This window comes from Marmota flaviventris, chromosome 19 (assembly GCF_047511675.1).
Source record: "Marmota flaviventris isolate mMarFla1 chromosome 19, mMarFla1.hap1, whole genome shotgun sequence".
NCBI lineage: Eukaryota > Metazoa > Chordata > Mammalia > Rodentia > Sciuridae > Marmota > Marmota flaviventris.
In genome coordinates, this window is record NC_092516.1 from 15,931,770 (window position 1) to 15,946,841 (window position 15,072).

At 45.4% G+C, this 15,072-nt stretch overlaps 1 long non-coding RNA gene across 3 annotated transcripts in view; it reads right to left on the reverse strand.

The window, feature by feature from the left end:
- Positions 1-4,432: 4,432 nt before the first annotated feature.
- The window catches only part of LOC139702868 (uncharacterized), a 62,550-nt gene continuing 51,910 nt past the window's right edge, over positions 4,433-15,072 (reverse strand). For 2 of the 3 annotated variants that reach the window (XR_011705439.1, XR_011705440.1), the window contains exon 3: positions 4,433-5,311. This is a non-coding gene — a long non-coding RNA (uncharacterized lncRNA). Of the gene's footprint in view, positions 5,312-8,550; positions 8,631-15,072 lie in introns of all 3 variants that reach the window. The other variant, XR_011705441.1, reaches the window with a different exon arrangement.

The following is a 15,072-nucleotide window of genomic DNA, read 5'->3' on the forward strand; positions in this document are numbered from 1 at the left end:
GGCAGAGGGGAAGTTTGAAAAGCATGTAACTGTGAAACAAAGGAAATAGGGAATGTGATTGGTCAGGGGGACAGTGATTAGGAAGGCACCATCGGTGGATGAAGGACGATGGCTTCATTGAGGGGCACATCACTGAGTTACAGAATTGGTGCAAAAGTCTAAATCTTCTTAGCTATTACTTAGCCTCTGGTGCAAAGTTTCACATCTGCCTCGGAGTCGGGGAGAGCCGGCTCTGCCCCAAGTCAAATACAGAGGCTGGGACAGGAGATGAAGTGGTAGCTCTGAACTGATGTTAGGCAGTGTCTCTTGGAGAGACGCTGTTGATGGTGGTGGTGTGCGGGGTGGTATTTAAACTGCAGAAACTCACCAATTGGGCATTGCTGAGTGTTTGCTTAGAACAATCACAGCTATTATGCACGGTGCAGAGAAAAGAAATGAGTTTTAATAATATGGTGCCCGTGGCCACCACACCTGGCCCCGTGTGAAGAGACGGTGCTGGCTGGCTTGGGAGCAAGGACCTTGGGGCAAGTTTCTCCTCTGAGCACTCTCTAGCTCCTGACTCCGCAGAGATTCTACCTGCACCATGTGCTGGTGTTATGCTCGAATTCGGGACCCCCAAAGACCACCAGAGACCCAAGATCGATGTAAGCAGCAAAGAGGTGTTTATTGCGAGCTAGCTCGGTCCTCTGTGCACACACACAGCAACTGGTGACGCTGAGAGGCCCCGAGCCCAGGGTTTGCAGCAGTTTTATACATTCTTTGGAGAGGGCAGGGACTTCACATACATCATAGCCTCCCTTAGCAAATCATCACACACCGCGGGAAAATCAAATAACAACTCTAAAACATGATTAGCACATTCACTGGCGGGAACAAGTTGGGTAGGGGTGATTGGTCAGTACAAAAGGGGTATTAATTTGAACTGATTGGTTTAAGCCAAGAGGGGTGTACGTGCTGAACGACATGGTTTCCCAACTTGTTATCAACCACCATAAACTACTGGGAGGGTCACCTGGCATCCCAGGTCTCATGCTGATTGGTGGCTGCTAGGGGGCTGCTATGGGTCCCCACCTAGCCTGACTGAGTCAGGGACACCTGGCGCAGCAGATCTCTCCTGTTATTTGTAGATAAACAACTTAGCAGGGTGGGAATGTGCCTAGGAGTGCTCTGTGGGTTTTTCCAAGGACAAAGGCCATGTCCCTTCCTTGGACAGGCTTTGCTCTGAGATAGAGGCTGGTTTTTCACTGGGTTCTACCAGCTCGCAGAAATCCAGGTACCAAACCGTAGGAATAGTTGGTGTGGCCCTTTATAGGGAGCCTAGATCAAGGTAAGAAAACCAGATCACTTGGGGGAGTGAGCAGAGAAAATATTCTTATATTTGTAACAAGGCATTTTTATTAGCTGTTAATAAGGGAGACGCTCCATCTCTCCTAACCACACCCCACTCCCATCTGGGTTCATCCACACCCATGAAGGTTTGATTTTAGCTGGAGGAAGGGAAGGGAGTTTGGCAGGGGAAGGAGGCCAAAGAAGAGGACAGAGGGAAAAGGATGACCCCTCGCACCAGGCACAGCTGGGAGTGGGTGGAGCTGTCGAAATGACCTAGTGCGGGGTGGGGGCCTGAGTTGTGCATTTCCAGCGTTGCGGGATGATGCTCATGGGCTGCTTGTTCTTGATCAGCTCTGCCTAACGCCCAATGATTTGATCATACGCCACATAAGTGTACAACTATTTATTTCTAAATTATACAAATATAATTCTTTTATAATATATTTATGAGAAAACACGTGCAACTAGGAAAAATGAAAACTAAGTAGAAATAGAAATTTGCAAAATTTTCTTCCTCTATGGGTGGTCTTGTCACTCCCAAGGGTATGTGCATGCCCCTTTAGGGACTACTGCTTCAGAGAGAAGGCACACAAACCCACTACTGAGAGCCCCCAAATTTCCCTGGTTTCTGTCCTTGCTAGAAGTTAGAGGTCCAAAACCTCCATGGATTCTCTGATATGCAGGTGGCTTTCCAATGATTGATTCCCTAGTGTGTTTTCTGTGGCTGTGTTGAAGTCCTAACCTCGATTGTGATGGTATTTGGAGGTGGGGAGTCAATTGGGTCACTAGGGCACAGCCCTCATGAACGGAGTTAGCAACCTTCTAAGAAGCTAGGTGGCTCTTTCTGATGTGAGAATTCCAGAAGATGTCCACCTGCAAACCAGGAAGAGGGCTCTTGCCAGACACTGTGTGTGTGCCAGCATCCTGATCTTGAACTTCCCGGCCTCCAGAATGGTACGAAATAAACGTTCATGATTTAAGCCAATGGGATATTTGTGTTCCTCCAAAATTCATGTTAAAACTTAAACCCCAGAACAGTAGTATTGAGGCAGGAGTGCTTTAGTCACTTGTTTGCTGCTGTTACTAAATGACCCGACCAGTAATAACTGCAGACGAGGAAGAGATTATTTGATGGCTGAAGGTTTCAGAGGTCTCCCTCCATAGACAGCCGGCTGCATTCCTGAGGGCTGGAGGTGACACAGGACAACATGGCGGTAGAGTGTGGCCAGGGAAGGAGCTCACATGGTGATCAGGAAGCAGAGAGAGAGGTCTCCACTTGCCAGATACAAATATATACCCAAAGCCACGCCCCAGTTCCTATTTCTCCAGCCACATTCTATCACTTCAGTTACCAATCGATTAATCCCTTACAACCCATTTTTTTTCTCCTCCAAATCTTCTTGCCCTGTCTTACATGTGAGCTTTGCGGGGGGGACACCTCACATCCAAACCACAACAAGGAGATTTAGGAGGTGACAGGGTCCTTGTGAATGAGAATGAAGCCCTTATAAAAAAGGCTCTGCCATTTCTTGACTTTTTTCCTTCCTATACGTGAGGACACACCGTTTAAAGCATCATTTTAGAAGCAGGAACGAGATTCTCACCAGACACCCAACATTTTGGGCCTCAATCTTGGGTTTCTCAGGCTCCAAAACTGAGAAAGAAGCTTCTGTTACTTATAAATTACCCAGCCCAAGATGTGTTGTTATAGCAGCAAGAATGGACTAAGATAGCCAGGCAGCCTCTGTTCATTTATTAGAGCAGCCCGAATTGAGTAAGAAGGAAACCTTGACTAATCAATGGGCAACTGGAGTCTCAACAGACAGAAGAAGCTCTGAGTCATGGCCCAGGGTCTGTTACAGCGCAGGGTCAGTTCTGAGAGGAAATGGTAAGCTGTACATGGAAAATCAGGTCTGGGAGGAAAACGGGCTGTGAAGCATGAAATTGGTCAAGGCAAGAGGTTTAGTTCTAAGGCCCTGGATGAAGCAGGCTATCAGAGGTTTGCTTTTTTCATGCTTTGTGCTGTTTAAAGGACCAGGTAGCAGCAGCAACCACAAGGAATCTACCCCAATTCTACAGGAAACCAATTAGAGGTAATCCCAGGGTGCCCACCTCTCCTTAGCTCTCACAGTTAACACCCATGTTTCAGGCATCTTTGAAATGATGAATTGTGGGATGGTCAATCTATTAGGTGCTAATCTCACACGAGGTAGACTAATATAAAAGAAAATTTGAGTCTAAGAGTCAGAAAACCTTATGGAGAGATGCTCAAATACATCAGCAATAACAGAAATGCAAATTTAAACAATAACAAGATTAGAAATATGGATACTTTCACAAATATGGGGTTGTGGCTCAGAGGTAGAGTGCTCGCCTAGCATGCGTGAGGCACTGGGTTCTATCCTCAGCACCACATAAAAATAAAATAAAGATATTGTGTCCACTTATAACTAAAAATAAATATTTAAAAAAAGAAATATGGATACTGCTAAGCTTTGGTGGGGAAGGGAGGTTCTAGAGGACTAACGTCCTGCAGAAGGAAGGACAGATGGGCACAGCCTTTCTGAAGAACACTCTGGAAATACTAAATCAAATCTAGTATTCATATCCTCTGAACCAGGACGTCTGCCCTTAAAGAAGGAAACAGAGATGAGAATGATCCCTGTTCTGAATTGTCGCGCAGTCTGGGTGTCCATCACTGGGAGAGACATAGGCTACCCTCCTGGACAAGGGCACAGGAAGCAGTGGGGTGGGTCTTAAACACATCGTGCCTGCTGTCTGTGGTGTGGGAACTGAGTGATCCAGGAACAAGGAGGAGCCTCATGCAGATCAGTGACAAAGTTACTTGTGGAAAAATTTTTTTTTTTTAATATACTGGGAATTGAATCAGAGGCACTTGGCCACTGAGCCACATCCCAGACCTAGCTTTGTATTTTACTTAGAGACAGGATCTCACTGAATTGCTTAGTGCCTCGCTTTGGCTGAGGCTGGCTTTGAACTTGCGCTCCTCCTGCCTCAGCCTTCTGAGCCGCTGGGATTATGGGCGTGTGTACCACTGCGCCCGACCAGATGGAAACATTTTTAAAAGACAAGAACAAAGAAATTGAACTGCTGACTAAAGTCTCTTTACTGTGCTGCTTCTACGGAGTAAGGGTGGGATTCAACAATTGTGAGTTCAAGGTAAACCCAGGAAGTAATGCAGTGGGTGGAAGAATCTTTCCTGCAAGCCCTTCCTGCCCCCACCTTTACACACGTGCGTGCACACACACACACACACATACACACATGCACTCCCGGGCCACTTCCCCCTGCATATCTTTTCTGCTGCTGCTTTCTAACATCTGATCTCTTTGCGCTGTGGGCGATGTGGACTTGTCTTCCTGGGAGAAGATTCTAACTTGTGAGTCAACTCAATTAGTGGATCCCCTGGTTGCAGCTACAGTGGGTGATACTGTAACTACAGCCAGCCCTCCTTATCCGTGGGCGCCACATCTATGAATTCAACCAAGTGAGGCCTGAAAATAGGTGGAAAAATATGTGTCTGTACTGAATGCGTAGGGACTTTTCTTGTCATTATTCCCTAAACAATGCATTATAATAACTATTTGCAGAGCATCTATATTGTATTAGGTATTATAAATCATCCTGATGACTTGAAGTCTGTGAGAGGCTATGCATGGGTTATATGCAAATAATACATCATTATATAAAACGATGGGAACTAGAGAATCCACAGATTTCAGTGTGGGGTGGGTATAGGACCAATCCTCAGCAGATATTAAGGGACAACTGGATATCTGTTCCCAGGGTCCATCCCAGGCCTGTCTTCTCAGCATCTTCCACAGTCGAGGACTCTGAGCCTCCATTCTTACCAGCCTCGATGGTGACATTGCTATTTTCCACATTAGGCTGATTCTGAGAATCTAACAGGTTTGGAAATCAAGGACCGATGGTTCTCCACAGAGGTGGCATGGTACAATCCCTGGGGGAGAGAAAAACAGATGACAACAACATACACTAGTACCTGCCATAGTCCTGGATCAATAAGCTGGAAACTTTCTGAGTGGGGCTCCAGGTTTATTTGCTTTTTTAACCTTCGTATGGGATTAGACTGTGCAGCCCACACTCAGAACCAGCGTCCCAGAGCAATTTCTTGGCTGATGTGAGCACCTGGGGTGCTTGTTAGGCAGACAGCTTGCCCAGGACACTCCTCTGGAGATTCTGATATCCACGCATCTGGTTTGAAGCACAGGAATTTGTATTTTTTTAAATATTTTTTTTAGTTGTAGGTGGACACAATGCCTTTATTTTTATTTATTTATTTATTTTATGTGGTGCTGAGGCTCGAACCCAGTGCCTCACACATGCTAGGCGAGCGCTTTACCGCTGAGCCACAACCCTAGCCCAGGAATTTGTAATTTTAACCAGTACAGTTGGTGCTCTGTACCCGTGGGTTCCACATAGGCAGGTTCAGCCAGTCATGGATCAAAAATATTTGATAGTAGAAGTTGTGTCTGCACTAAATATGTGTGGACATTTCTTTCTTGACATTATTCCCTAAAGATCACTCTTTAACAGCTACTTGCATTGCTTCTACATGGTATGAGGTAAGTCATCTAGATGATTCAAGGTTTACAGGAGGATGTGCATGGGTTATATGCAAACACTGCACCATTTTATACAAGAGATTTGAGCATCCATGGGTTTTGGCATCTGCAAGTGTCCTGGAACCAATCCCCATCTTCCTCCGCCCCCCCCTGCCACCACACACATAGAGGGATGCCTGCAGAAGTCTTGAACTTGCCTGCAATAGTATGTTGCAAATCAGTTTTTTTTTTACAATATAGAAAAGAGTTCCCTTCACCTTATCTCACTTCCAACTCCACTTCCGCTCCCAGGTAAGGAAGACTCAGGCACTTTTTGGATGAATTTTAGTAGTCCATTTACTGAGGATTATCACTGAATTCTAAGATCCTTTGGTCTTCAGAGAGCTGCTTCCTCATGTCCTTATAAAGCTTTGTGCCTTGCCCCTAGTGGGTTGACCCTACCTTTGTCTCCACCCCCGGGGCAATATTCCTTGAGTCTCTCAGGTGAGGACTCTGGGTTGCACTCACTCTTATCAACTCTATGCACCAGACCCGAGAGATCTCTGTTCTCCCTTTGGATCAGAGACTATTTGAAACTCCTTTTGGAATCATTCCCAATAACTGTTGACCTCATCTGAATTGAGCTCTTCCATGTGCATGAAAGATCAAGGGGTATACCCCGTCCCCAAATGGATGTGCATCCCAAAGGGGATGTACACCATCAAACTACAGGAGAAGGAAATACGCAAGTGACCTAAAATCAAGTAATAGCAATAATAATAGATGCAAACAAAATGATAATGATAAACCAGGCTTTCACTTGGTCTGGCAAAGTCGACGACAGTACTGGTGATTGTGAAAGATGCATTCCCATTGGTGGGAATGGTGAACTAATCTACTGAATTTAGAGGACAATCTGGCAGTAGCTATCAAAACTGAAAATACACATATCATTGAGGAAGCAATTCTAGTTGGTTTTATGTGCTTCACAGAGCTATTCACAAAAGTGTGCAAAGGTGGGTAGAAGATATTTATTCAGAGCTCTTCATAATAATGAAACACTGGGAAACCATCTCAGTGTCCCCCAGTTAAGTAATGAGGGTCCCTCCAGACACTCTGAAGCTGCTCACGACAACGACCCAGATCTGTACATACTGACGCGGAAAGATCTCTACGTTGTTAACTCCAGAAAGCAAAACTTATGTTAATTAAATAAATGAAGAATTTCCAGCTTGCTTGTAACATTTCAAAGCCTTCATTCTGGGGTGGTAAGAAAGAAAGAGATAAAAGCAAAGATGCAACTCTCCTTCTCATTCCTTAGGAGCTGTGTGATTTTGTCCAAGCTACTTAACTTCTTTGAACCCCAGTTTCTTGATATTTAAGATGGGAATCGTAATAGCCACTTCACAGAATTCTTATGATATCTAAGAGAGAATCGTATGTAAAATCTTCAGCACGATGTAAGAATCAATGTTAGTTTCCATTCCCTTCGAAGTAAAAGTGAAGCTGACATAAATGCAGATTTGTACGGAAAGCCAGACTCTGTCAGTTCCTTACCCACCTTAGTTATTGCCTATGAACTACGGCTAAGGTTTCTGGATTGGCCGTGCCTTTGCTCTCCGAGTCTGTGTCTCTGAGAGGCTAAAGCTCAGGGCTGGGGAAGGAGAAAGGATGGGGTATGGATGGACGCAGTCTACAACCCTCTGGCCCTCTTTAATTCAATTCGGTCCTAATTCATTCATTCTCTATCATTCTGCACTCTCATGTGATGCCTCTGAGATGGAAATTTAGCTCAAACTCTATTTTAAAGCCAAATTTTCAAATCCCTTCTTGAGTTGGAAGGGTTAAAAAAATGAGCGAAGTAGATAGGCTATTCAATATTAAAAAAAAAAAGGTCTATTTCTACAAAGAAATTTGTTCCTGCCCTGCCCTTCACCAACCCCTATCTAGCTTTTATTTTCCCAATTACTATTATACATAGGGAGAGGAAATGTTTAATTTTTCCTTTTAACTCTAAGAAAAACAACATAAAAGCAACTGTAAACGGTCCATGAAGTGCAATCCCAATGTCAGGGAGACACTATAGGGAGTGGTGGAGACTGCGGCAAACAGGAAACTATTCCAGTTCAGGGAAGTAGCTAATATCCTGCCCTGACCCATTAATGCTACACAGAACTGTAAGATGAGTGTTGCCAACAATTCTAACTTTTTAAGAGAACCTGGAAATCTGGTTTTTATTTGAAATATCTTGATATTTTGGAGTGATAGCGATTATTCTTTCAAATATGAAAGCATATAAAGGCCCAACATGGTGAAGGCCCAAGAAGACACATCTGTAAGCCAGATGTAACCTGAGGGTTGAATTGAAAGCCTTGGTTTTAGCTTCTTTACAGAGAGTCTATAGAATGTGGAAAAGGGAGTTTATGAGTCAAGTTTGATTCCGAAAACAGATGGCGTATTTAAATTAGGATAAATTGAGGAGCATTTATTAATAATGAATCTTATTAGACACGTGTGGGGTCACTACTATATGTTCCAGGAGCCAGGGGAGGGAGAGCTGTGGGGGAGGGGCAAGGATGTGTCATTGTGAGGTGACGGTGACTTTCTGTTGAGGAGCACACCAGCCTGCACTTACCTTTCAGCGAGGGATCCAGAGAAACATACGTCATGACCTCCTCCCCTCTAGCTCCTGGGGCCTCTTATGGCCAGACTCACCTGGAAGTAAGAAGATCATAGATGTTGGGCATATAGCTCGGCCCCTGGAGCAGATCGAGAGGGGCAAGAGGGGGCGTCCAGCACAGGGAAGGGAAGCAATGAGGTTTGGGTGTTCCCAAGGTCCAAACTCTCAGAGTTGCTTTCCACACAGCCACGTCCCCAGCCCTTCCCACAATTTAACTGACAATAGATGCCCAACGTCTCTTTCGAGGTCCTCTCACTTTCCAGGTGAGTCTGACCAACAGGAGGCCCAGGAGGCCCCCGGGATAAAGTCGTGGCCCAGAGGGCTGGTATAAGTGATGTGAGGAAGGGTGGGCTGTTGGGGGTTGGTAGAGAGAATCCATCCTCTCCCTGAGGGACAGAGAACTGGGAGTAGGAGAGGCTGATTGGCAGCTCTGCAGATCAGGGGTCTGAGTCTGCCCTGCTCCTTGATGTACCCCAAGCCACTCAGAGCGTAAGTGCTCAGTATATCCTTGTGGAATGACCGAGGTGTTCGGGCAAAGGGTGGCAGTCCCAGGATATCCTCCAGGTAGGACCATCCCGCTGTGCTTCTCAGCCAAGACACCACTCAGGACCACCGAGGCAGCCTCGCCTTGTAGGAACTGCTTTTGGAGGAACCCTCACATCAGAAGGGCCCGGATGGGGGAAGCCACATCTCACTATGACTCTAGGACTTCCTGGCTCGGGGGGCGGGTGGGGGAAGAGAGAGAGAGAACTAAAGCCTGTTCTCCAGCTGCCCCCTTCTCACCAGCTGGAAATAACTCTGGGAACAAGTGGCTGTGTCTCTGCATATTTCTCACTTGGCAAATCAGCAAGCAGTTGGATTAAAGGATTAGGCACTAAATGAATGGCTAATGGCTTCTGAGAGACACTGCCCAGAGGACAGGAAGCAGGTGGCAGGGCCCATGCTCCACGAAGGCAGGTCTCAGGACTTCATCCTGGAGAAATTCCAAGGAAGTGGGGAGACAGATCAATCACCCCCACTTTCCAGTCCCAACCCGATATCTTAACCCCTGCTCTATGCATTGATAAGTCAAAGCGAAGGGCTGGAGACTATCTTTCATGGAGTTAATCGGTATTTATTAAATGTGAACTATGTGCAGGCTGGCTCCAGGTGCTGAATGAAGACAGGACCCGGATAGATGTTGGCATTATTTCTACACTTACCTGAGCTTAGGGTTGCAGTGTGTATCAGAAGAACCACATGGACCTTGTTAGAATGCAGATTCTAAAGCCACATAACTCTATATCTAACATAGTAGGTTGGGAATAGAAACACACACAAAAAAATCTGCATTTAAAAAACAAACATCTCAGATACTTCTCATGTAATTGGTCCCAGCCATAACTTAAGAGCCAACTGGTCTACCAGGCACCTTACCCAGCGAGATGATAATAAATACTCCATTCCCTTCAGGCTGAAATTTTGCCTTATCTTAGGATCTCAAATAGGAAGATTTTTTTTTAAAAAAAGGAGAACAATCTCAAATAGGCAGAAAAGGAGAAAACTCTCACATTTTCAAAATTACTCTTGAAAGTCACTTAGAAAGGCTCCACATTGGAGGTTGTATGTCATCTTTCAAAAAGACCTTCCCTGGCCACGCCATTTCTCTCCACTATGGGGAAAAAAAAATCTTTGTTTCTTCAATTGGACACCAAATGAATGGCTAGCTTGGGGTTCCTGCTGTTTAAAAAGTTAATAAAGCTGGAAAAAAAAGGGTACCAATCTTTAAATACTGCACACAGTGTGCTATTCTCTTTCTAAGAGGCACACAAGGAATAGCGGGTCGGAGGCGCTATTTCAGGCTCGCTCTGGGGGTGCGTGTGTTGAATGGAGTGGCTACAGAATTGACTGTACTATTTGCATTATTATTTCTTTTTGTTAATTCCCCCGCCCCCCAAATCCAAGTGGTTAGATTAGCAGAAATTAAATGTGCACACGATACCACTCCATAGTTCTAGATAGACCAAGAGAGCTGCCTGCTGCTTGCATTTCCTTCTATTGGAAAAGCTCTCCATGCCTCCAAAACCACTGCTTCCCTAGCAGGTGATGATTCAGTCCCTGTTCCTTGCTCCACGTGATCCACAGGTAAAAGTGCACCCAGCCGGTGCATTGTGCAATCTTCTCGGGTGCTGTTCACACAAGCTACAGAGTAAATAGCATTTCTGGAGTTGGGCAGTATACAACCTGTACAACCTTGCGCAATGGCCCTAACCAAGACAGCCACACCACCCTGAGAATCTTCTCTAATTCTTTGATTGGATGGTTGGGAAGTATACTTACGTAATTGCTTTCCAATCATCCAGCACCAAAAATCCAGACAAATGAAATACCCAAGAGAATCTGAATATCTGTATATCCAATTACACTGAACATGCATTCCTCACCCACATAAGTGCCAATTTGTATTATTCTGAGTTCCACTGAAATTGGCCCAGGCCCCTGGGGCACTCCTTGCCTAGTTTCACTTGTTACCCTGGGATAATTGGTTTAAAACTGATTGCTGGGTCACTAATTATGGGGCCTATTGACAGTGTATTTCAGCTTAGGGAAGCAATTAAAAAGTTCACCCTAATTAATCAGGGGTAATTAACAGGTCTTAAATTTTGTCAAGAGATTAATTATCAAGAATTCCAGAACAAATCAATGTTCATTCCAGGAGGGTGAGCGAGAACTCAGTCACTGGAGCTGGAGGTGGTTTGGACCTATTCATTCATTCATTTGACAAATATTTACTGAGCACCTACATAGAGTGCCAAGTACCGTGTTAAGGGACTCCAGTGGCTTTGCTGATGAAACTTCTCATTGGATGGGGCATAGAATGGTGGGGCACCCAGGCACTTTTTGAGATGGCTGCAAAGAGGTTGTCTGTAAGCCTAATAATTATAACATCCCTAGCTAATTGTTTTGAGCACTTCCTACATGCTTTGTGTGGATCAAGAGCCTAAACACGTTATTTCATTAAATCTTCACGGTGACTCTATTAAGAAGCTGCTGTTGGCTATTTCCACCTACAAGTAGAAGGAACCAAGGCCCAGAGGAGTTAAGAAACATGCTCAAGAACACACAGCCAGGAAGAAGCAAGGCTTGGTTTTGAATCCAGGGAGAATCTAATTTTGCTTTGTTGCACCCGTCTGTGGGTCTGTCTTCTAAGAAAGGATCTCGTTAGTCAAAGTCTCAGCTTTTTTGTTGCTAAGACCAAAAGATTTAGGTCACAACTCTCAGAATATAATCATTTCACCTCTGACAATTCTTGCATTGTCCCACACATGTGGGACACCTTATATCCAAACCATAGCACCCCCCCAAGAGTAGTCACTAGGAGGTCACCAGGATGTAGTGACGTGGGTGGCTCTGGATCTGGTCAAGTCCTTGTGCATTGACTAATCATATGAACTGAGACAAATCTGTCCCACCTCTTTGTGGTGACTCCACTTTCCTCTTCTGTAAAATGGACATGGAACAGCACCCACCTCTCTAGACTATCTTAAGATGATGCCTATAAAACACTTCAAATAGTTCCCAGCACACGGTAACTGCTCAGTGCTGCCTGTTGGTACGACTGCTGCCCTCCTGCCGGCCCAGGAAGTTACTGTCTTAGCTCTTATTCTACTGGCCGGCTTTATTCATCCGTGTAGATCCTCCTTGGTGATTTAGTGAGGAATTTCTGTTTAGTTTGCAGGGGCTTTGGACTGAATATTGCTCATCTAAAATTGGTGTGTTGAAGCTCCAACCCCCAATATGATGGTGTTTGGACTTTTAGGAAGAAACTAGAGTTAGATGAGGTCATGAGGGCAGGGTCCCCATGATGGGATTAATGTTGCTATAAGAAGCGTGAGACAAGTATGTCCCGCCCCCCACCTCTCACGCAGGCACCTGATCTCTTACTTCCAGAACAATAAGAAGTAAAAGTCTTGTTTTGTTTTTGTGTAGGTGGGGATTGAGCCCAGGGGTGCTCTACCATTGAGTTCCATCCCCAGCCCTTTTTATTTTGAGACAGGCTCCCCCTAACTTTCCCAGGCTGGCCTCAAACTTCCAATCCTCCTGCCTCAGCCTCCTGAGTTACTGGGATTCTAGGTGCGTGCCACCACACCTAGCAAATACCTGATTTTTAAGCCACCCACTCTCTGGCATTTTATTTCAGAAGCCTGAGCTGACTTGTACATAGTATTTGCTAGTATTTTAGAGCTGATTGGTTGGGATCACCTTGGGGATTAAGAGGGAGTGAGTGTCAGCTGCGTCTCTCTGATACACAAATGCTCTGATGCCTACACGACAGCTTTGATAACAGGGAGGCTGGCCGCTCCAGAAGGTGACAAGTTCATAAATTCTATGATTGTTTCTTGTCTGCATCTGAAAAGGCATAGATCAGAAACTCGGAGAAGGAGGCCCAGAAACCTGGGCTCATCTCAGCTACCAGCCTGAGATTACAAAAATAAGAATTTACTGGCTTTTCTGTCTGAGAGGAGTGGGGTGGTTGGCGTTGGCTGACCTGGGTTCAAATCCTGTTGTTGACTTTGACCTGCTGACTGATTCTGGGTAGCCCTATCACCCTGCGTGACTTGGCTTCCTCCTCTATCAAATGGGAGTTACCGTTAGTCGTCACTAGGATTCGAGGATGTGGAGTGTCTAGAGGAAGTAACTCGGTGCTTAGTGCATAGTGAGTGCCCCAGATAGTCGCTACTGTTATTTAATAACTCCGAGGACCACTTGCCAAGTTTGCTTCTGAGGTCGCTTTCCCCAAATATTCCCAAAGACCCTTAAGATCTTCTTCCAGCTGTTCTCTGCCTTAAATAGCAGAGATGAATCAAAAAAAAAATATACGGACAAAAGAGGTCAATAAACTTGGGCCAACTTGAGTCTCTGAACCTTTTGCCTTTGATCTTGTGAAGAAGCAATCCCTCCCCTTCCCCTGACTACCCTGTTTTCATGAAGATGATTACTATATTGAATTAAGGTGTTTCTACAGTGCGGAGCTTTGGTGGGAGACAAATCTCCTCCCTTTCTGTAAGAGCAGGGGATCTAATTACAGGGGTTTTTCAGGGGCTATGCATCCAGGAAAGAGGTGTGTCTTGCAGATCAGAAGATGGAACTAAGACCATTTAGGGTTGAGCTCAGACTCTATTGTGATAAACAGCCAGGCTATCTAGCAAGAACGCCCTTGGTGGACGAGCAATTGGAAAGGGAATCTGGGGGATATGACCAGAGCCCCTGGTTCCATATCAAGAGATTTTGGACCCCCTGAAAGGAGAATCTAAATTGTACCAGCCACTGGTGCCGCAGTCTGGCTAGGCACAAATCACGAGCCCACTGAAGCAGGAACAAACTTTATTTCTGAACTCCACCAGCACACTCCATACACGCTCCCCAGGAACTCTCCCGAATGCCATGCGGCTCCTCCAGGAACCAACAACCGGAAATATCCCTCCTCCAGCACTTCCCCAACCATGGGAACTCTCTGGGAATCCCCGCGAGAGCTCAAGCAGAACGCAAAGGGAACTCCGCCAGAACTCAAAAGTCATCATCTTAATGGCTCGCTAGCGTCACCTCTCAACCACTACTTCTGGCAGAAATGCCATGCGTCATCCCAACTCGGCTGTGGCCCTCAATACACTGGGGTCTGGAGTATTGTGTCAGGACAGCATGTGAAATGGTACAAGGATTGAGAGTTGAAGCAAGCTAACTGGCAGAATGATAAGCTTTGCTCAGAGTGGTTTTCTATTGTCTTTCTCTGTTTGCTTCTCTTTTGTTCTCTTGGCATTTAGCAACTAGAATATTCCAGGGACTGTACCCCTGCTACAGGGGTGGGGTAGTTTTATTCCTGTTGGAGCAAAGCTTTAAAGAAGAATAAGATTCTTTTTTAAATGAGAGACAAAATTCATTAATTCATTCATCTGTCAACTCATTCCATCTTCCCATCCATCCACCCATCCATCCTACCCTCCACCTACCCATCCATCCACCCACACATCTATCCTCCCATCCATCCATCCATCCATCCATCCATTCATCCTACCATCCATCTATCCATCCATCTACCCACACATCCATCCATTCACCCACCCATCCATCCATCCTCCAATCTATCCATCCATCTACCTACCCATCCACTCACACATCCATCTACCCACCCATCCATCTACCCATCCATCCTCTCATCCATCCATCCATCCATCCATCCATCCATCCATCCATCCATCTATCCATCCATTCATCCTACCATCCATCTACCCATCCATCTACCCACATATCCATCCATTCACCCACCCATCCATCCATTCTCCAATCCATCCATCCATCCATCCATCCACCTACTCATCCACTCACTCATCCATCTACCCACCCATCCATCTATCCTTACATTTATTCACCCATTTATTTATCCAATAACTATTTATTTAGCACCTGCTGTGTGCCAGGGACTCTTCTAGGCATCAGAGA